The following is a 22035-nucleotide window of genomic DNA, read 5'->3' as shown; positions in this document are numbered from 1 at the left end:
ACTTCATATTCTTTTAGATTAAGTTTCCCCAAAGGAAGTAAAGGAACCATTTAACTTTGCCGAAAACGTAAGGCTATTCATTTTAAGCCACAAATGCCAGTGGCATCTCTATAAATGTGGCAGAACTTGCTGCTGTTTTCACGGTATTCAGACACAGCACGAAGCCCCTGTAAGTAGGGGGGATTATGAAATGAGCACTTCTAAATGGGTCAGGGTTAGTCATCACTGACAACATTCATTCAAAGCCATTACCTGTTTTGAAGAGTGAATAAAATCATGAGGATTAAGTGGATCGCACGATTTCCTTAATCCCACATTTTATCAGGTGTGAAGTAGCCTTGTCTTCTATGGGTCTCATGGGTCTGAACTTTTCATTTCTTTTTTTTTTTTAATGTTTATTTATTTTTGAGAGAGATAGAGATAGGATGCGAATGGGTTAGGGGCAGAGAGAGAGGGAGACACAGAATCCAAACCAGGCTCCAGGCCTTGAGCTGTCGGCACAATGCCCAATGCGGGGTTCGAACTCATGAGCCGTGAGATCATGACCTGAGCCGAAGTCAGTCACCGAAGTCAGTCGCTCAACCGACTGAGCCACCCAGGCGCCCCTGAACTTTTCATTTCTTAAAACAAAGAAGCAAAGTTATTTTTTAAGCTGTTGCTTTTCACTAATGCTTTTCTAGTCAAGCCTTTACACTGCAAAGTCTTTAAAATGAAATGTACTGAATTAGGTTTTCCAATTTTGAAGATTACCTGGTTTTAAAAGCTGTAATTCAAGTAAAAAATTCTGCAAATACATTTTGTTTTAAAAAGCAATGAATGCAATTATTGTCTGGTTTTGTTTAACTAACATTTCATGTAAATACTTTGTCAATCTAGAGGTCATTTTTTTGCAGCCATTTTATTTATGAAAGGTAAAACCTGTATTGTTAATTTGATTGTCAGCACAAATCTGGGATCACTGAGAGAAACAGGGACAGTCATTCCAAATAATTTAATAAAAGTAGGTTAGTAGGTCATGTTTTCTAGCTGTTCTGGTGGGCAGCCATTTTTGCGGGCATTTCAAAAAGTACTCATTAATAAAAATGAAAATTTCTTAGTATTTTTAACAAACGGAACATTCTAACACTGAGCTGTTTTTCTTATTAAAAAACAGTAAACCCTTTCAAAATACTAAATTTAAATTTCTTCATTTATGGCAAGCTTTCCTGGGCCAATTCAAAATCTTTTAAAAACGACATATCTAAAATTAAAAATTAAGTACACAGCAGTTTAATTTGACTTTGTTTTCCCTAATGATTATTGTTCACTAACATAAGGAATATACTGCATTGCCAGTCAATTGCAATGAGATCATAAATTAGAAACATCAGAGGAAATAGAAAAATACCACGGTATTTAATAGAAGTAACATTTAAAATGCCATAGGATAGCAGTAAACTGCGGGCAAACAAACTAATCAAGTACTTGAACAGAAATAGGGCAGCTCTTTACTACCAAAGAGCTCTTTGCTACCAAGTTATTAAGGAGACACTGAAAAACAGGCTCACAAACATGGACAAAGTTTCCCAATTAGCAATGATGGTAACTAATCCAGGAGAGAAGAGCAGTACAAAAGAACAAACTGTGAGCCACAGTCATTTGTGCAACACAGGTAGGTGCTCACAATGATAAAGGAAACTCACATCACCGCTGCGCGCGCGCGCACACACACACACACACACCACACACACACACACACCTCCCACACGGCTGCTTGACAGTGGTGGTAATCACATTAATTACAACAGTAGAAATTAAAACAGAGCACAGCAAGGCTGATTTTTCCATTTCTCTGTAAGGACTCCCTGTATGGAGTAAAAGTATAAAGCTCAACATTTTACAGGGAGAGTTATATCTTCAAATCTTTCCTATGAGTATTCCTATTTGCGCCTTTCAAAAATAGGATGAGGTATGCAGAACATGTATAGATAAAAATCTCAGCAAAACCACTTTCCTGACCACATGTATATCCTGTACTTAGAATGGCATGGGATCTAAGATGGGCTTTGGGGGAAAGCCCAGGCTTTTGAGAATGCACACAGCTCTGGGTTTAGGGGGAATGACTTTCCTCTCAAAGGAGGGAACAGATCTCCTGTGCGAGAGCTGAAGCTATTTTCTTCCCACAGTGATGATTCACAGCATATGTACCCATTTGGGTTGAATCATAGTAAAAGAGTGTGTTTAGATCCTCAAACTCTTGTTAAGCATCTTAGCTCTTATGCTTCATAAAAAGGGTTTTCTCTTCGGAGAAAATTTTGTTACCCATCTTCCTTTCTCAACATCAATCATACCTTCTTACCTTTAGGGAACTTTTCCAATCTCTGAGAGGAAATCACGACATCGTCCACTAGTGAGTGAAGTGTGTTTCATTAAGAGAAAATTGCTGTTGAGTCATATCCTGAAAGCGAGTCGTTACTTTCAGCAGGATTATTATACAGGGGCTTCAGAAGAGAACCCAGTCAAGCTCTTATTATATTGATGTATTTCCCTTTGGAACAGAGTTTTCATTTTCAATCCAGAAAAATTCACAAACATGAAACTCGTAGAATGACGTATGTAGGTTGCCTTTAACAAGTGGTATTGATGATGCATCTACTTCATTGACTCTTAAATATAATTTAGTTGCACTTCCTTAAATTAATTACAGGCATACCTTAGAGATAGTGCAGGTACAGTTCTGGACCACAGTGATAAAGCAAATATCACAATAAATTGAATCAAATGAACTTCTTGGTTTCCCAGTGCAAGTTACTGGGACACTGAAAAACTGGGCTCACAAACCTGAACATGAAGGTTTGTCAATCAACCATGATGGTAACCAATTCAGGACAAGGAACAGTACAAAGGAACAAACCGTGAGCCACCAAGTCATCTGTTGTGCAACACAGCTAGGTGCTCACAATAATAATGTTCACTACAGCTCACATTGTTTAAAAGTTGTGTTTACACTATACTGTGGTCTATTAAGTGTGCAACAGCATTGTGTCTAAAAAATGTATATGCCTTAACTTAAAATACTTTGTTATTGGGGCGCCTGGTAGTTTAGTTGGTTAAGCATCCAACTCGACTTCAGCTCAGGTCATGACTTTGAGCCCCGCATCAGGCTCTGTGCTGACAGCACGGAGACTGCTTGGGAATCTCTGTCTCCTCCCTCTCTCTCTGCACCCCCCCCCCAACTCGTGCGGGCTCTCTCTCTTGCTCTCTCTGTCTCTCTCAAAAAGAAATAAACTTTTAAAATAATTAAATAAATAAAAACACTTCATTGCTAAAAAATGCTAACCATCATCAAGCCTTCAGTGAGTTGGCATCATTTTGCTGGTGGAGGGTCCAACAGCAATGCTGATGGCTGCTGACTGATCAGGCTGGTGGTTGCTGAATGCTGGGGTGGTTGTGGCAGGTTCTTAAGTAAGACAACAATGATGTTTGCCACACTGATGGACTCCTCTTTTTATGAACAATTTCTTTCTAGCATGTGATGCTGTCTGACAGCATTATACCCTCAGCAGAAGTTCTTTTGAAACTGAAGCCAATCCTCTCAAACCCTGCCACAGCTTTATCGACTAAGGGTATGGAATATTCTAAATCCTTTGTTGTCATTTCAACAATCTTCACAGCATCTTCACCAGGAGTAGATTCCACCTCAGGAAACCACTTTCTTTGTGCAACCATGAGAAGCCACTCCTCATTCATTCAAGTTTTCTCATGAGATGACAGCAATTCAGTCACATCTTCAGGCTAATTCTGTTCTCTTGCTGTTTCCACCACATCTGCAGTGACTTTCTCCACTGAAGTCTGAAACCCCTCACAGTCATCCAGGAGGGCTGGAATCAACTTCTTCCAAACTCCTGTGAATGTTGATAGTTTAACCTCTTCACATGAATCACCAATATTCTTAATGGCATCTAGAATAGTGAATCCTTTCCAGAAGGTTTTCAGTGTGCTTTGCACAGATCCAGCTATGGGGGAAATCACTATCTATGGCACCTAGAGCCTGACAACATATATTTCTTTTTTTTATTTTTTTTAATCTTTATTTTTGAGAGAGAGAGAGAGAGAGAGACAGAGCATGAGTGGGGGAGGGGCACAGAGAGAGGGAGACACAGAATCTGCAGCAGGCTCTAGGCTCTGAGCTGTCAGCACAGAGCCCGACGCGGGGCTCGAACCCACGAACCATGAGATCATGACCTGAGCTGACGTCAGACGCTCAACCAACTATACCACCCAGGTGCCCCTACCACATGTATTTCTTAAAGAATAGGACTTGAAAGTCAAAATGACTCCTTGATCCACAGACTGCAGAATGGATGTGGTGTCAGCAGGCAGGAAAACAACATTAATCTCATTGTACATCTCCATCGGAGCTCTTGATTACCAGGTGCACTGTCAATGCACAATAATATTTTGCAGGGAGTCCTTCTTTTCTGAGTGGTAGGTCTCAACAGGAAGCTTAAAACATGCAGTGAACCATGTGGTAAACAGACGTGCTGTCACCCAGGCTTTGTTGTTCCATTTAGAGAGCACAGGCAGAGTCAATTTAGCATGACCCAAGGGCCCTACGATATGTGGAATGGTACACGAGCATTAGCTGCAACTCAAAGTCACCAGCTGCATTCGCTCCTAACAAGTGAGTCAGCCTGTCCGATGAAGCCAGGCATGGACTTCTCTCTAGCTATGAAAATCCTAGATGGCATCTTTTTCCAAGAGAAGGCTATTTTATCTACTTTTGGTAAAACCACCTTCACAAACTGCCTCAGTTAGATCCTCCGGGAAAACCTGTTGTAGTTTCCGTATCAGCATACGCTGCCTCACCTGCACTTTCATGCCATGGAGCTTGCTTCTTTCCTTAAACCTAATAGCATCAGACTTTTCTTCTGCAGCTTCCTCACCTCTGTCAGCCTTCATAGAATTGAATAGAGTTAGGGCCTTACTCTGGATTAGGCTTCGGCTTAGTGGAATGTTGTGGCTGGTTTGATCTTCTATCCAGATGACTCCAACTTTCTTTCTCCATGCCAGCAATAAGACTGTTTTGCTTTCATATCATTTGTTCAGTGAAGTAGCACTTTCAATTTCCTTCAGCAACGAGGGGCGCCTGGGTGGCTCAGTCGGTTAGGCGACCCACTTTGGCTCAGGTCATGATCTCATGGATTGTGAGTTCGAGTCCCGAGTTGGGCTCTGTGCTGACAGCTCAGAGCCTGGAACCTGCTTCAGATTCTGTGTCTCCCTCTCTCTCTGCCCCCCCCCCCTCGTTCACACCCTGTCTCTCTCCCTCTCTCTCTCAAAAATAAATAAACATTAAAAAAAATTGAATTCCCTTCAGCAACTTTTCCCATGCATTCACAATTAGGCTAACCGTATGATGCAAGAGGCCTAGTGTTTGGCCTCTCTGAGAATTCAACATGCTTTCCTCACTAAGCGTAATAATTTCTAGCTTTTGATTTAAAGTGAGAGATGTGTGACTCTTCCCTTCACTTGAATGTCAAGGCCACTACAGGGTTATTAATTGGCCTAAACTGCAACATTGTTGTGCCTTAGGGAATAGGGCAGCTTGAGGACAGGGAGACAGGAGAACGGTCAGTTGGAGCAGCTTGAACGCACACATTTATTGATCAAGTTTGCCATCTTAGGTGGGCACTGTTCATGGCACCCCAAAAAACAATTAACGATAGTAAAATCAAAGATCACCGCTCACAGACTACCACAACAAATATCATAACAATGAAAAAGGTTGAAATATTGCAAGAATTACCAAAAAGAGAGACATGAAATGAGCGAATGCTGCTGGGAAAATGTTGCCAAGAGACTTGCTTGACAACAGGGTTGCCACAAACCAGTTTGTAAAACAACAACAAAAAACCCCACCAGATCTGCAAAGAGTAACAAAGCAAAGCACAATAAAGCAAGGTATGTCTGTACCTAGAAAACTGTGCTAAAAACAGTAATCAATAAATCACAGACTTTCTTATCCAACATTGATAGCATCTCTAGCACTTTTCCCGATTTTTCTCAGTATAGAACTAGCTAGAACATTATCCAACCACAGGAGATAATGAATTTGACTATGAGGTTAATGGATTTGACCAAAGGTCCTTTTCACAAACTCAGATTCCCCTATGTTCTGGAAGTGGTAATAAAACCTATTTTCAAATAGCCTAAATTTAATTTACTTTTTTTTGCTATTATTCCATAGAAATATCTCAAGGATGGTAATGACTTCTCCCGAATTACGCAGAAAAATATACCCAAATAATTTTTAAATCAAATGCTTCCACTTTTAAAATTTCAGGGTACAGTCTCTTATAAAGTAGGAAGAATAATGGGAAGGCATCTCTAGTTGGATTTCTCTGACCAAATGACCTCATATTATCTTATTCTTTTAGCTTTAGTTTGTCTGACTCCCAGCCCAAATCCCAGACAGTTTTTCCAGAAAGAGGATAATAACATACAATGAATTTTGGAGTACACTATTTAATTACATCCTCTTCCATGGTGAAAGACCATGAACACAACCCCTAGTCTTTCCCAGTTGCTCTGGCCCACTCCTCTCCTTGGCTGCTTCCCCAACATCTCCTCACCCTCTCAGCACTAGAGTGCCCCCAGCTCAGTTGTAGGAGCACTTCTCCTCTCTGCCCATGGTGATTCTCGGGGTGATCCCATCCCATCTCAGGGCTTTAAGCTCCATCTCTATGTTCCTGACCCCTAAATCTGTATCTCTAGTCCTGACCTCTCTCTCCAACTCCAGACTTGTATATTCAGTTCTCTATTTGACTTCCCTTGGACTTCCAAAAGCCACCTCAAACTTATATTCACAGTGACTTGCAGCTCGTCTCCTTCAAAACCTGCTTGTTCTGCTGTTTCCCCACCTCGGTAAACAGCAGCACCACGTTTTGTTGTTCGGGCACACTCTGGAATCATCTTTGACTCCTGAATTTTCTTTCCTATTCTATGCACAGTCTGTCAGCAAATCCTCTCTGTTCTATTTTCAAAACATGTCCAGAATCTGAATACTTTTTTTTTTTTAGTTAGTTAATTTAGTTATTTGAGAGAGAGCGAGAGAGAGCCCAAGTGGGGCAAGAGCAGAGAGAGAAGAGACAGAGAATTCCAAGCAGCCTCCACCCTGTCAGCACAGAGCCCTATGTGGGGCTCGAACTCACACACCATGAGATCATGACCTGAGCCTAAATCTAGAGTTGGCCGTTTAACCGATTGAGCCACCCGGGTGCTCCCAGAACCTGAATACTTCTGACCACCTCAACTACTACCACCTGGTCCAAGGCACCATCATCTCTCACCTGGAGTGTGCGGTGGCCTCCCAGCTGGCCTCCCCGCCTCCACTCTTACTCCTATAATATGATCTTAATGCAGAGTCATCCTGTTAGAATGTCAGCTCATGTCACCCCTTTGCTCAAAAACAGCCAGTGGCATCCTTGCCCTCAGTGTAAAAACCAATCCTTACGGCACATATGAAATTTCCCCCCAATCCATTCTTCCCACCCCATCTCTTCAACTTCATCTTCTACTACCTGCCCTCTCCCTCCCACCCTCTGCTCTAGTCACAGGGGCCTCTTCCTCCCTGCTCCCCAAACCCTTCAGGTACTCTCCTGTCTTGGAGCCTTTACATTCACTTTTCCCTGTGTCTACGGTGCTCTTTCCATAGATCTTGACAAGACTCACTCCCTATTCTCCTTGAGGGCTTTACTCAAATGCTGTTTTATTTATTCACTAACCACTGTCTAATAAGCTATATGTTTTGCTTATCTGTCACTCCCACTAAACTATAAGCTCCAGACAGGCAGAGACCTTTGTCTCTGTCACAGACCTTTGCCTGTCTTGCTTTCTGGTGTATCAGCATTACCTAGAGCTGTGCCCGTCACGTAGTGGGTACTTAACGCACAGTTGAGGAGGGGATGAGTAAATGAATATCTTGTCCTCTTACATTACATCATGTCCCAGCAGACAGAAGATGGATGGATCTGGATGGATAGATAGATAAAATGAGTCTGTAGACAGGCTCATAGGACCCATCACTACCGTGCCTTAGCCTCCTCCAGGTAAAGCAGCACAAGTACCGAGGCAGAATTACAGAGAGAAATCTCCCATGTTCGGCTACGGACAGCATATAATCATTATACATTTTATATTTCTCAGAAATTGAGTATTAAATAACACCTTTCATCGGAACACCTTAAAATGTGTTACAACCCCCCCCATAATTACCTGCACTTATATATCACTATTATACATCAGGTAGCAGTGGAAGCCTTAATGGATCTCTCAGCTTTTGACACCCCTGTATTGGAACAGAAAATGTAAGGTGGGCCCAAGAAGTAGTCTGACATTTATAAAATGTCATTTAAGCTTTAGAAAGTCTATTATTGCCTGGCTTATTAGCATAAGAAAAAAGTGAAATGACTTATAGACTGTCAACAGAGTGCGATGGTGACCCCGGGCCGGTCACTTACCTCGGCTAACCTCAGCCGGTTCTTCCAGTCTGTGTGGGCACGACACGGTTGAACAAATTAGTCAGGGACGGCTCTGAGAAGGAAGCAGGGCTCACTCTTGGCGGTTAACCAAAAGTGTTTTTCTGAGGTCAAAGTGTGATTGCCACATGTCCTCTGTGTTGACCACACCTACGGTGAAAAGACAAGTGTTCCTCATGAGACTGAGCCCCTACAAGCGTGCCGACTGTGTAGAATGTGGCTGTGGTACCCTGGCGTCCTGATGGCATGCCCCTAGGACTGTTAATCGCCTCTTTGGAAACCCGGAACCTTGATTCTTCTTCCTTTCAAAACTATCACATAGGAAAGCCTCTGATCACAGCTCAAACAAGCTGCCTCTTCCACGGTTGTTATGTGTCCTTTCGGAGAGAAGCAAAGTGAATGCAGTGCCAGGGGTGAAGCATCAGAAATCAACAAGCCAGGCCCAGCCTCTGCTTTAGGGGGCAGGATTTTGCCAGTGTCTTAGAGATACAGACACTCACAGCCCCTATGCCCCAAGCATGTCCCTGCTCTGATTATTAAAATTAGGAATTAACATTAAAATTAAAATTACTTAAAATTATTATCTCTGCTCAAGAGTCTAATCTCTGAAAGAAATCCATCAGGCATTAAAGCATGTACTCACAGACTTCAGGAGGACCTTAGAAACCACTTTGTCTAACTTTCTCACTTTATAGATAAGGAAATCAAGGTTCCAAAGAGTTAACTGCTGGCCTGTGATCTCCTCCATACACATTTCTTACCTTGCTTTTATGAATGCTTGGAAATGACTGGACTGCATTTCTTGCAAAAGGCTCTGTAATTCAGCATAGTCATTCTGCACATCTTCTGTGTCTGAAAGAGTAATATTTGACGGAGCTTGTCAACCAGGATGCTCTAAAATGCCCATGTTCTAGGAATATAAATTGTACAATAAGAAGTTTTCAGGGGCACCTGGGTGGCTCGGTCGGTTAAGCATCCGCCTCTTGGTTTCAGCTTGGGTCATGATCTCACGATTCATGTGTTCGAGTCCTGCATCAAGCTCTGCACTGGCAGCGTGGAGCCTGCTTGGGATTCTCTCTCTCTCTCTCTCTCTCTCTCTCTCTCTCTCTCTCCCTCTCCCTCTCTCTCTCTCTCTCCCCCCCTCCCCACTCTGCCCCTTTCCTGCTCTATCTCAAAATAAATAAATACACATTAACAAAAAGAGAAGTTTCCAAGGGGGAGCCAGGAGGAACTAACTTGTCATCTGACTCTAAACTAGATTAATCCCATGGCCATAGGCATAGGTGGTAGGTCGCTATTACATGAATGACCAAAGGAAAAGCCTGTGAAGAGGTGTGAAGAGGACAGTGGATGGGAGAATACAGATGTGAGTTTGGGCCCAGATTTCACTTTGGGCAAGCACTTCATCGCTCTGGGAATGAGAAACCCTCCTGGTAAGTATCCAAACTTACTATCATCTGGTAGGACAGGATAGATTGATGGGCAAAGCAAACAGGCAATAGTTTTGCTTCAAAGGTGAAATACCGCTCTGGTTCAGTATCTCCTTATCTAGCAGAGACTTGGAGAAACAGATTGTCTGGAAAGTCTGAGAGTACACTCGTGCTAACCCAAGACTTTCTAGCTCCTTTCTTTGGCCAGAGAATGGACACCAGGGCAGGAAACAAGAAGACCTTTCCCCAACCCAGTTGCAGGGATAGACATGTGACCCATACTTGGCCAATGATGATACCTACTCCCCTGGCAACGGAGATAGGTCCAAAAGATAGACATAGGATCAAAGAAGACCCAATCTAAGTTCTTCCCTCAGATTGACATACTGATATTGGGAAATAAAATTCCTTTTCTCTAGAGTTAACAAGCTGGAATGATGCAAGCTTAAAGTTACAGTGGCTCCTTCCCTTGGGCCCATAGCAGAAGCCCCTCTATATAGGAGGGGAGATGAGGCCAACACAGAGATAAACAGAGCGGAGAGAAAGACAATGTTTCACTTATACTGTCTGCTACCTGATGATGCCTGAAGATGATTGAGTCAAAAAATTCTCTTTTTTTCCTGAAATAGTTTTGGCTGGGTTTCTGTCACTTTTGATTAAAAGAATCCTCTAATTTTTCAAATGAGGAAAGTGAGGTTCATACCAAGGGAGTAATGGAGTCAAGTTACATAGCACACAGGGGACAAAACTGGGACTTGAAATCCAGTCTAATGGTTTCCAGTCCAATGCATTTTCTACTACACTATGCTTTATATATTCTAGCTTGTGAATTGTTCAACATTTTCTGAGTGATACTATAGGTCTCTTTTCACACCATATTATATCATGGCAAAATCTATTCATTCATTTAAACAAAAGATGGAGAATCATTTACTAAGGATCCTTTGATACGAGGTGGCTGGGTGACTCAATTGATTAAGTGTCCGACTCCTGATTTTGGCTCAGGTCATGATCTCACGGTTTGTGAGTTCGAGCCCCGCATTGGGCTCTACACTGACAGTGCCTGCTTAGGATCTTCTCTCTCCCTCTCTCTCTCCCTCTCCCCTGCTCTCTCTCTCTCAAAAAAAATAAATAAATAAACTTAACAACAACAACAAAGGGATCGTGTGATACAAGAAGAAAGCTCAGACTAACTGATTTGCATCTAGGCAAGTACAAATAAAAGATTCAACTATGTCAGGATCAAAGGCAGAAATCACGCACTTGGTTCTATTCCTCACCCCCCACTAACGGAATGATCTACTTTGTTCTAGGCATGGCGATAGGGTCTTCGATAAATATGTTCCTGTGTAGTTACCTCACAGTGGGCCTCATGCATAACTGAAAATCAAAAGGTATTGGAAAGAGAGAAGGAAGGAAAGGGGATAAGAAGGAAGAGAAACAGGGAAGGCAAAGAAAAGTAGAGTGGGTTTCAAGTCAAAATTAACTCTTTTTTCTTTTGTTCAACTGCGTTTATATTATATAATGTCTTAGACTGACCTCACAACGTATCCATGAAACCCAGTCTACTATACAACTACTGCTTTTTCTAAATTGACCAGAAGTATCAAGTCGGAACCACAGACCATGAGCCCATCTCAGTAGGAATGAATACTAACAGCAAATGAGGTAACTGACAATGGCGACACTTGACAAATACCCTGATCGTAGTAGTTCTGAAAACTGGTTACAACAAGGTTCAGCCATAATCAGTAATATTCATTGACAGGGCTGTATGTTAGAGTAAATGGTGTGCAAGTGGGCCATTCCTGGATTTAGTAACACGATGAATAATATTTTAGGAAACTTGAGCCCTTGATGATGAATAGATGTTAAGATAATTCTATTTGAATTATTGGTTAGTGTGTGTTATATCATTCTTTGTGATCAGAATTTTTAAACCACAAACAGGATATGGAGAAATAGTGAAAAAAAAAAGTTTCAGAGTCAGAAAATAAGATGGTCATCAAAAGGCTGTGTTTCTCATGGCCACATAAAAGTACTCAACCACTTTAAAAGTGGGTCTTTTCTAGTTTTAAACTGAGCAATGGAGGGGCTCCTGGCTGCCTCAGTCAGTAGTCAGTGGGGCGTATGACTCACTATCTCGGGGCTGTGAGTTCAAGCCCCATGTTGGTTGTAGAGATTACTAAAAAATAAAATCTAAAAAAAAATAATAAATTGAGTAAGAGAAGGAAAAAGATTCTGTAACATCCTCATCATGCAGCTGAAAGGCATCTTTGATCATTCTATCTTCAGCTACAATTTAGACAGTATAAAAACGAAAGGGGGAGATATTTCACTATCGCTCTGAATTAGCATGACAGAGTACATTGCCTGAATTATTTATTAAAATAAGGTTTTCTTTAAGTGAAAAATCTTTAGCCCACCTCACAGAGTAATCTAGAAGATCTAATTTCAGTTGTAAATAGTTTTATATTTGATATAAAGTCCATTAAAGTAACTTCCAAAAGTTTTTGAACTTTTGAAGTATTTACAAAACTTCACTTAAGTATAAACGCTGTTAAGAGTCACTGATGGCACTGACATCAACCTCTGAAGTCATTTGTTATTGAAACACTTACAATGTGAGTGTATGATTTGCCATCCAAACTGTTCACTGGTTTCTGGTGTTTATTTGTCCACATGTATGTCTGTGGTGCCGCAATATTGTCTCTTGGAGAAACACTAAAATCTTAGCTTAGCTGGTCAGCAATGTGCAGTCCTTTTGTGAGATGCCGACAATAGCACCACATGCAATTTTCACCATTGATTCTTTCATTCAACTGTTCATTCAACAAATACGTGTCATTCACTGTTCAAGACTCTGAAACCCAGAAGTGGACCAGACAGAAATGGTCCCTGCTTTTGGAACCTTTATTCCTGCATGAGAGGGAAGAGACAAGGAATGAATGAATGAATGAATGCATGAAAAAGATGATTTTAGAGGTTGATAATTGCTATCGAGTAAGCAACACAGGTCATCTGATTCGAGGGATGGGAGGATGGCAACATGAAGATGTCATTCGGAAAAATCCGTACTGAGTGGGTGACAACTGAGACCAAACCCGGATGAAGGAAAGCAGCCAGCCTGCATTTCCCAGTCTGGGAATAGCAAGACCCCAAAAGATGGACAGGCGTTGCATAGAGGAAGAGAAAGTGGCTGTGAGCAAGTGCGACAAGGCTAGAGACAGAAGCAGGCGTCCCAGCACATAGGACGCCACAGGCATGGTGGCAAGTTGAAACTTTGTCTAAGGGTTTGGGGAAGCTGTTGAGGGTCTTCACGCAAGGCAGTGATACCTGATTTATGTTTTAAAAAGATCACTGTGGCTGCAGGTGGATGATGAATCCTAGGCTGGAGCACAGGAGGGAGAAGGGGTACCGGCTGTTTTTGTAGCTTGGATCCTACATAATGGTGCCAGGCAAAGAGGCTGAGTGGGGAGTTGCAACCTAGCCTTTGTGGCACACACCAGGGCCCGTGTCCAGCCTGGGGGCTATGTTCACCTGTACCAAGGGGCATCTTTTTCTATCATATACAAGGCACCAGATGGGTAGGAAGCAGCCTCATGGGTGAGAACAGTGGGGGAAGAAATTGCAATAATCTTTGCAAGGATAAAAGTTATGGTGGAGAAAGAGAGAAGTGGGTCTAGGACACCTGCGGGGGTGGAGCGGGCAGGACTTACTGATGATTGGATGGGAGACTGAGGGTAAAGGAGAAATCAACAGTGAGCCTTAAACCCATGGGGATATGCTGTTATCACTGACTGAGGTAGGGAAAACTGGGAGTGGACCATGTTCTTTCTTAGGAGAGAGGTCAAGAATTCAGTTTGAGCTAGAGACAGTCTAAGATACACGTTTGATGTCCAATGATCAGATTTATGAGCTGAGGAAATCTGTAATTCCAAAGGACAAAGAAATTATAGCCTCTTCTCAGATCTTCTTCATGATTCCTGACCCACTGGGGACTGGAGGCAGGCAGAGGGAAGGAACTGGAGTTAGTCTAGTCTGGTATTCTTTGCCCAAGGGAAGATTTTTAATACGTACAAACTCTCAGCTCTCCATCCCTGAACACTTCTCTCCCCCAGGGTGGTGGGAACCCATGGTGCTCTCCCAACTGTGCCTGGAAGGAGGCTTTGTATTTTGTGGCATCCTCTACTTCCTGTAAACTCTATAGCAATGCGCCTTATTCACAAGGCCTTGTCCCTGCCTGCCTTGCTGGCATTGACTGTGACCCTGGCAGCCAGTGTGGCTTGGTGAGAGCTTGGTGAAGGCTCTGAGACTCCCTGGCAGACTTGGCCTCATGCAAGCTGGCCCTGTACACCCATCTGCGTGTCAGCCGTGTGCTCCCCCCCCCCAATTCCTGGTCCAAATACCCACCTTGGCTCTGTGGATGTTTACTAGCTCCCTATCCAGCCATGACCCGTGGACACATGGCCAACATGTGGGGATTTCTGAGTTGCATCCTCACTAAGTGGGAACTGGGGATCGCTTTAGAGAGCTACCATCCAGCCTATCGCCGCCTGACCGGCCATACCGCTGGCTTTGCTCTTATGTTCACCCACCATCTGCTCCCACCACCAAGGCTGGCACAAAGGCTAACTAGGTGATGCTCTCCATTCAGAGACTCCAAAGTAAAATGCGCAAGAACTCTCAGCATTGCCCTCAAAAGTGACAACACACCTCCCTCTGCCTAGGTGGAGAGGGAAGACCAGCACCCCTGTGTCTCCCTCTGCCTCTACTGCCCCACCTTCTTTCCCCTGCAATCCTTTAATACCAGAAGAGGTGGGCTTCCAACTTTCATTCTTCTTGGTCCATGCCTCTCCTGCCCCGGGGCAGCAAGCTTCACAGCCCAGCCAGCAAAGTCAGGGGGCAATCTTCTCTTTACATACTGAATCCTAATATGTTGAAAGATACAAAAATTCCTTCTGGTCTCACTGCTAAACCTTGATGGCTGAGGGAGTGTGAGAAGTGGTGATATGAGAGGCACCTGGGTGGCTGTTGGTTGAATGCCCGACTTCGGCTCGGGTCATGATTTCATGGTTAGTGAGTTCAAGCCCCGCATCGGGGTCTGTGCTGACAGCTCAGAGCCTGGAGCCTGTTTTAGATTCTGTGTCTCCCTTTCTCTCTGCCCCTCCCCTGCGTGCTCTCTCTCTCTCTCTCTCTCTCTCTCAAAAACATATAAACATTAAAAAAATGTTTTTTTAATTTAAAAAAAGAAGTGGTGATATGATCCTTCACAGGGAGGCAGAATCTGGGCATATTTAAATATATTACACTTGTAAAAAAATGTTTTAATATTTATTCATTTTTGAGAGACAGAGAGAGACAGAGCATGAGTGGGGAAGAGGCAGAGAGAGGGAGACACAGAATCTGAAACAGGCTCCAGGCTCTGAGCTGTCAGCCCAAAGCCCGATGTGGGGCTCAAACCCAGGCACCAAGAGATGATAACCTGACCCAAAGTTGGATGCTCAACCGACTGAGCCACCCAGGTGCCCTAAATATACTACACTTGTAATGCAAGTTTGTAGTTTGTAGCTCAGTGAAGCTGTCAGTAATAGAGGTAGAATTTGAGAATCATCAGCATGTGGATGGGGCAAAGCCAGGACTTAGGGAGACATCTCAGTCATGATAAAGGAGAGTTGAGAGCCCAGAATGAGTACCGGGGCAACCCCGTATGGAGACGCTGAAAAGGAGGGAAGGAGCCAGCAAAGGATACAGAGAGATGGTGTATGAAGTAGGGAGAAGAGCATGTGGTGCCACTGAGGCCAAGAGAGGAGCAGGTTTCCAGAGGAAGGGAGCACTCAGGGGAATCAAAAGTTCCCAGGAGGTCAAGACTGTAAAAGGAACCTAACCCACACTCTGACCCTGCCCCTGCCCTGCCACAAACTCTCCACTCTTCCTTAGAAGGATAATGAGGACAAATGGAAATTAATAACAGTAATAAAAAAAATAATAATATGCCATGTAAAAGGACCAGTGGTAATAAAGCTTCATAAAATCATGGCACCATTTTTAATTAATACGATGCTTTATTCAGAGAGTGCTGTGCTGTTTGAGGCAGACGGAAACCCCATTGGGATGACTGAGGTAATGAGCACTGGCGAGTGGGGATCCCCTGCTGTTACTGAGAACTTTTAGAAGTACTCCACAGGATCCTTCAGTTGGTTTCTGATGAAGCATCATGGGAATGTGAGTAACGGTTTCTTTCTTTGTTTTGCTTATCTTTTTCTGAAACCAACTTGAAAAACACATTCTTTCAGATGGACACCAAAGCACATGCTTTTATGGGTGGGGCCCTTCTGGGTGCTATGTTTGGCGTCCCTGGTGTTGTGGAGACAGCAGAGGTATAGCCAGAGGTGGAGCCTCCTTTCCCACCAAAAGGAGCTGTGAAGTAAACCCTTGGGGTGTGCATGATATCCCTACTCACCATGGTTCTGAGTTCCCGCGGCCCTACCGCTCCTACCCTGACCTTCGCTTTCAGTTGTGACTATGCACAGTAGGAACTTTATTCATTTTCTCTATCCCATTTTACCTATTTCATCAAACTGGATTATCTACACCATGGAAATAATAATTCCTGAATGGTGTTTGAGTGCAGAGTTTGAATCATCTATTTAATTTACTGGTCAGCCTCTGCAGCACAAACGGTAATGCAAAGAGAGTGGGTTGGATCCTGGCTGTTCCTCTCGCTAGGTGAATGACCTCGGAGGTCTAAGTAATATAGTACTTTCGGGAATGGTGGTGGGAAGCCTGGCCGCTAACTTGGGCTGGGTTTCTAGAACCTGTCACTAGTCATGGAGGGAGAGCAGAGCTTTCCCTCTGGGGAAAAAGACTGAGGCAGGAACTAAAAAGAGAGTCTTGTTGAAGAGCTCTATCTAAGGGAGCAGGATAGAGAGGTAGAAACAGAAGTCAATAGTTTGCGTTTAGGGCCAACTAAATAGTTAACCAATCAGCGGGGGTGTGCAAAAAGTAGATCCCCCTACAATCCTGAAATGCTGGTACACAGAGCCCCGCCTCCTTTGCGATGGAGACCAGAGAGGGCCTCCGTGCTGGCTGATGTCCAGCTTCCCAGACAAGAGGGAGACCTGGGTCCTGAGCTAAGGTGAGATTCCAAATCAAGTAGCTCTCAGCCCTGCTGACCGCATTATCCTTGAACAAACGACCCACCCTCTCAGCTGCTAGAGAAAAAGTGTACATCTAAATTTGTCTCCTATTTGTGTTAAGGACAGAAAGAAATCGCAATGGTTGCCACAGGCTCTGTTGGGACCCATCTCGTTCAGGTTATCTTTCCGAACGACTATTCATATGCATCAGCAAAGCAAAACATTGCCAGATATGTAAAACCTCAGCAGTTTAAATAGAACATTCAGAGTGAATATTCAGAGTGAATAACCCAGGGTAAAAAAAAATAAATAAATACATAAAAGAGCTTCTCTTTCCTCTGTTTCTCCTTTCTCTTCTCTCTCTCTCTCTCTCTCTCTATATATATATATATATATATATGTGTGTATATATATATATATACACATATATATATGTATGTATAATTCTTATTCTTACATTGCATTGATAAGATGAGAAGACGAGAGCAGGCAATTATGGCAAGAAAGATAAGAAATATAATTGCACAGCTGAAAAGAAAAACAGAATCCCAGTCGCACTAAGCATGGATAGCTTCCATCTTGCTTTTTGATGCCAGGCTCCAATAAATGGAATCTGCACGCTGCAGAAATGGCTGATTCCAAGACTGGCGCAGCAAAGTGACAACATGAGCCTGGAACATCTTGTGGTGCCAGAAAGTCACATGGTGCTCACAAAACAGAACCAAAAAAGGCACAACGGTGGAGTTGAAAAGGACACAGAGGACAAATGAAACAACTTCCGATTACCAAAGCTGGAAAAATCCAAGTAACAAAATAAAGCAGTAATGGATTGCAACCCGAAATGGAAAACAAGTTCTGATGAGTCTATACCGAATTAAATAAATAACTGAATCAATCAATAAATGAGGAGACAAATGTCCCAGGCAGAATAACCCCAAGTAATTTATGCAGATACTCAGTCCTCAAGGAAGTGAACATAACTCCCCACTCTTTATCTGTATGGTGACTTTTTCCCCAAAGAGTACAGTATGGAAGGAGGGGAAAAGAGAAATCTACAGGTGGTTTCTGCCAGAGGATGAAGGTCATCGACAAGGATAAGCCATGCTGATGCAAATGCTCTGATACAATATGATGAAAATAAAACTTGACTTCTGTGGTCTTCCTCCCTAAACTCAGTTTAATCATGAGAACATCAAGCAAATCCCAAAGTGAGGGACATTGTACAAAATACCTAACGAGTACTCCTCAAAACCATCAAGGGCATTAAAAACAAAGAAAAGCCTGAGAAACGGTCACAGCTAAGAGGAACCTAAAGAGACATAATGACTAAATGTAATGAGGTGTTCTGGATGGGATCTCAGAACAGAAGAGGACATTAAGTGAAAACTAAGGAAATCTGAATAAACTATGGACTTTAGTTAAAAATAATGTACCAAGGGGCACCTGGGTGGCTCAGTCAGTTAAGCATCAGACTTCAGCACAGGTCACGATCTCACAGTTTGTGAGTTCGAGGCCCACATCGGGCTCTGCGCTGACAGCTCAGAGCCTGGAGCCTGCTTTCGTTTCTGTACCTCCCTCTCTCTCTGCCCCTCCACCACTTGTGCTCTGTCTCTCTCTCTCAAAAATAAATAAATAAACTTATTTTTAAAACCCCACAATGTTATCAATATTGGTTCATTAACTGTAACAAATGTATCGTGTATATATAACAAATGTTAAAATGTTAACAACAGGGAAACTAGATGTGGGTATATGAGAAGTTTCTGTAGTACGTCAACAATTGTCTTGTAATCTTAAACTGTTCTAAGGTAAAAACTTTAATAAAATTCAAAAAAGAAGACCAAAAGACACTGGTGAAGTATGGGAGAGTGTAGGCTGCCTTTAAGGTCTGGCAGTGGGTGTCAGATTTTGGAGAAACAGAGGCTGGATGGCTGTGTCCAGGACAGAAAAACTTTAGTAGAAGTGAACGTTTCACTGGAATTTTTAATTCATTTAATTTTAGTGGAAAATGCAAGGCCATTTTGTGTGTCTTTGCCATTTGTATATACCATCTTTCTTCCACATTTTCATTAAAAAATGGTGGCCCTCATGAGCTTGTTACATGCTTGTTGGGATGCATATTAAAATTTAAAAATATTAAAATGGAAATATGCATTGGTGGGAACAAAAACACTCAGTAGAGGTGGTTAAAAACAGAATGGATTCTGCAGATAACTGAACTGGTAATTAAAAGACCCAATCCAGAAGACCCCCCAGAAGTCCGAAGTAAAAAACAATGATAAGAAATTCAAAGGGAAAACAAAGCCATGAAAAATAAGCTTAGAAGATTTCAACCTGTGTACGATAGAAATTACAGAAGGGGAAAAAAGAGAAGTGGAGATCAAAGAACAAATAGAAAAATATTTTTATGGGAGAGAGACTGTGATCTTAAGATCAAATGGGCTATGTGCTGATCAGGGATAAAAACAGAATAGCCACAACTAGACAAATTCTGGCAAAACTTCTGAGTTTGAAGGATGAAGATCATGCAGGTAGAAAGCAAAGGGTTTCCCAAAACGATTTCCTACAGAGGAAAAAATAATGGGAACTTCATCAAAGAAGAAACCAAAATTGGGGCACCTGTGTGGCTCCATCGGTTGAGTGTCTGACTTCAGCTCAGGTCATGATCTCATTCGTGGTTCATGGGTTAAGCCCCGAGTCCAGCTCTGTGCGGACAGCTCAGAGCCTGGAGCCTGCTTTGAATTCTGTGTCTCCCTCTCTCTCTGCCCCTCCCCTGCTCACACTGTATCACTCTCTCTCTCTCTCTCAAAAACAAACATTAAAAATTTCTTTAAAAAAAGAAGAAACCAAAATTGAAATTATAGACTGTTAAGAAATCAATGCGAGTGAGCTAACCACATACCAAAATCTACGCGATGCTGCCCAGGCTGTGCTCAAAAGAAGGTGGCCCCTAATCTGGGAATAGCTGTGTAATCCTAGGAAAGTTGCTTAACTTTTTAAAGCTTCAATCCCTCATCTTTAAATAATTATATGGACTGCTTCCATAGTGCTGATCACGTGCCGGACTCTGTTCTAGGGGCTCTAAGAACTAATTTATTCATCCCCCACAACAGACCTGTAATGTGGATTATACGATTATCCCATTTTATAGCTAAGGAAACTGAAGCACCGAGAAGTCACGTGCACGAGGCCACAGAGTTAGAAGTGGCAGCAACCATCTAGCTCAAGTCTGCACTCACCACCACTAAGCTACAAATATTTCTTAGGAAGCCGCAGACGGTATTGTGAGAATTCAGTGGGATAATGCAAATAAAGCATGTAGCGCTCTCCTTGCCACACGGTGTAGTCAGTAACTGAAGCTAATATTTGTTTAAACACTGAAGCAAACATACGACTCAAGAAGCTAGAAGAGGAACAAGAAGATAAATCTAGGGGTGGCCTGACTGGGTCAGTCAGTAGAGCATGCGACGCTTGATCTCGGGGTCATGAGTTCGAGCCCCACGTTGGGCACAGAGATTACTAAAAAATAAAAATAAAAAACAATCTAGGAAATCCAAATCACCTAAGAAGGAATGCACGTGCATAAAATGCCAAATTGGAAAGATGAGGAAAATCATATCCAGAAATGGCCAATAAAAAGCATAACCTAAATATCTGAAAATAATCAAATATACACATTTCTTACAAGTTTCATCAAAGAGAAAATGTGGGTAAAATGCACAATCTTACTACTTTGTTAGCATTATTCAGGGATCATTTTCCAGGAAAACACACATAGAAAACTAAGAAGGAGAAAACCTAAAATAGCACTAAAAAGAAAAAAGCATAAAATTCCAAAAAATTACCTCCCCAAAGCCATCAGATGCACGTCTTCTGAACAAGTTTATCAGAACTCAATTCATTCGGCAAATTTTTTTTTTTTTTTAAAGAAACCTCGTTTTCCATCAAGCTTATTTCCGTTTTCTACTTAAGAGTCTGGAAAAACAGCTTAAGACCACTCAGTGGTTGTTCCTACGCATTAACCGCGGGCCAGTCCTCAGTGGCGGCGGGAGGGCGGGGGCACCCAGGCTTTCGCGGGGTGGGCTACACCAGCACCGAGGCACCGCTCACCTTCAGACCAGCCTGCCGTGTGGGGGTGAGAAGCAGTAAATTGGGGCGCTGGAGCAGTCCATGCACCCTGACGTGCCTCCCAGGTCAATCCCTCTCAGCAGCGGCCTGTTCTTCCCCTCCAGGGACCTCCTAGCGGCCGGGGTTAGGCGTGACCTCTCGCCAGTTCCTGGGGAAGAGCGCCGCACATGCGCAGAACTGCCTGCTCCAGCATCCACCGCGTCAGAGCCGCTGAGGCAGCAGCCTGGTTGCTGCAGAGGATGGCAGAGGAGAGTCTGTGTTACACAGAGTGATGGTAGACAGGTTAACGTAAGAGGCCTCCGTCAGAGGCTGGGGTCACCCCCGGGGTCACTAGGCGCCCGAAGCCATGGATCCTGGATCTGTGCGAGGCTGAGGTCACCCCGGGGTCACTAGGCGCCCGAAGCCATGGCTCCTGGATCTGGGTGAGGCTGAGGTCACCCCCGGGGTCACTAGGCGCCCGAAGCCATGGCTCCTGGATCTGTGCGAGGCTGAGGTCACCCCGGGGTCACTAGGCGCCCGAAGCCATGGCTCCTGGATCTGGGTGAGGCTGAGGTCACCCCCGGGGTCACTAGGCGCCCGAAGCCATGGCTCCTGGATCTGGGTGAGGCTGAGGTCACCCCCGGGGTCACTAGACGCCCGAAGCCATGGCTCCTGGATCTGGGTGAGGCTGAGGTCACCCCCCGGGGTCACTAGACGCCCGAAGTCATGGCTCGTGGATCTGGGGTGAGGCTGAGGTCACCCCCGGGATCATTGGTGAAGGCTCCAGGAGCAAAGTGACCAGCACCAGGAGTGGCTCCAGTGGCAGCAGCAAACTTGAGGATA

At 43.4% G+C, this 22035-nt stretch overlaps 1 long non-coding RNA gene across 1 annotated transcript; it reads right to left on the bottom strand.

The window, feature by feature from the left end:
* Nucleotides 1–8518: 8518 nt before the first annotated feature.
* Nucleotides 8519–21434, bottom strand: LOC116738331. The gene is made up of 3 exons (XR_004344144.1): nucleotides 21196–21434; nucleotides 9278–9368; nucleotides 8519–8666 (listed from the first exon to the last, which is right to left on the bottom strand). It is a non-coding gene; the product is annotated as an uncharacterized LOC116738331 (long non-coding RNA).
* Nucleotides 21435–22035: the final 601 nt, after the last annotated feature.

The sequence above is a fragment of the Lynx canadensis genome, chromosome A1 (genome assembly GCF_007474595.2).
Source record: "Lynx canadensis isolate LIC74 chromosome A1, mLynCan4.pri.v2, whole genome shotgun sequence".
Taxonomy (NCBI): Eukaryota; Metazoa; Chordata; class Mammalia; order Carnivora; family Felidae; genus Lynx; species Lynx canadensis.
Note: the sequence above shows the minus strand (reverse complement) of the source record. Positions and strands in the feature narration are given on the sequence as shown.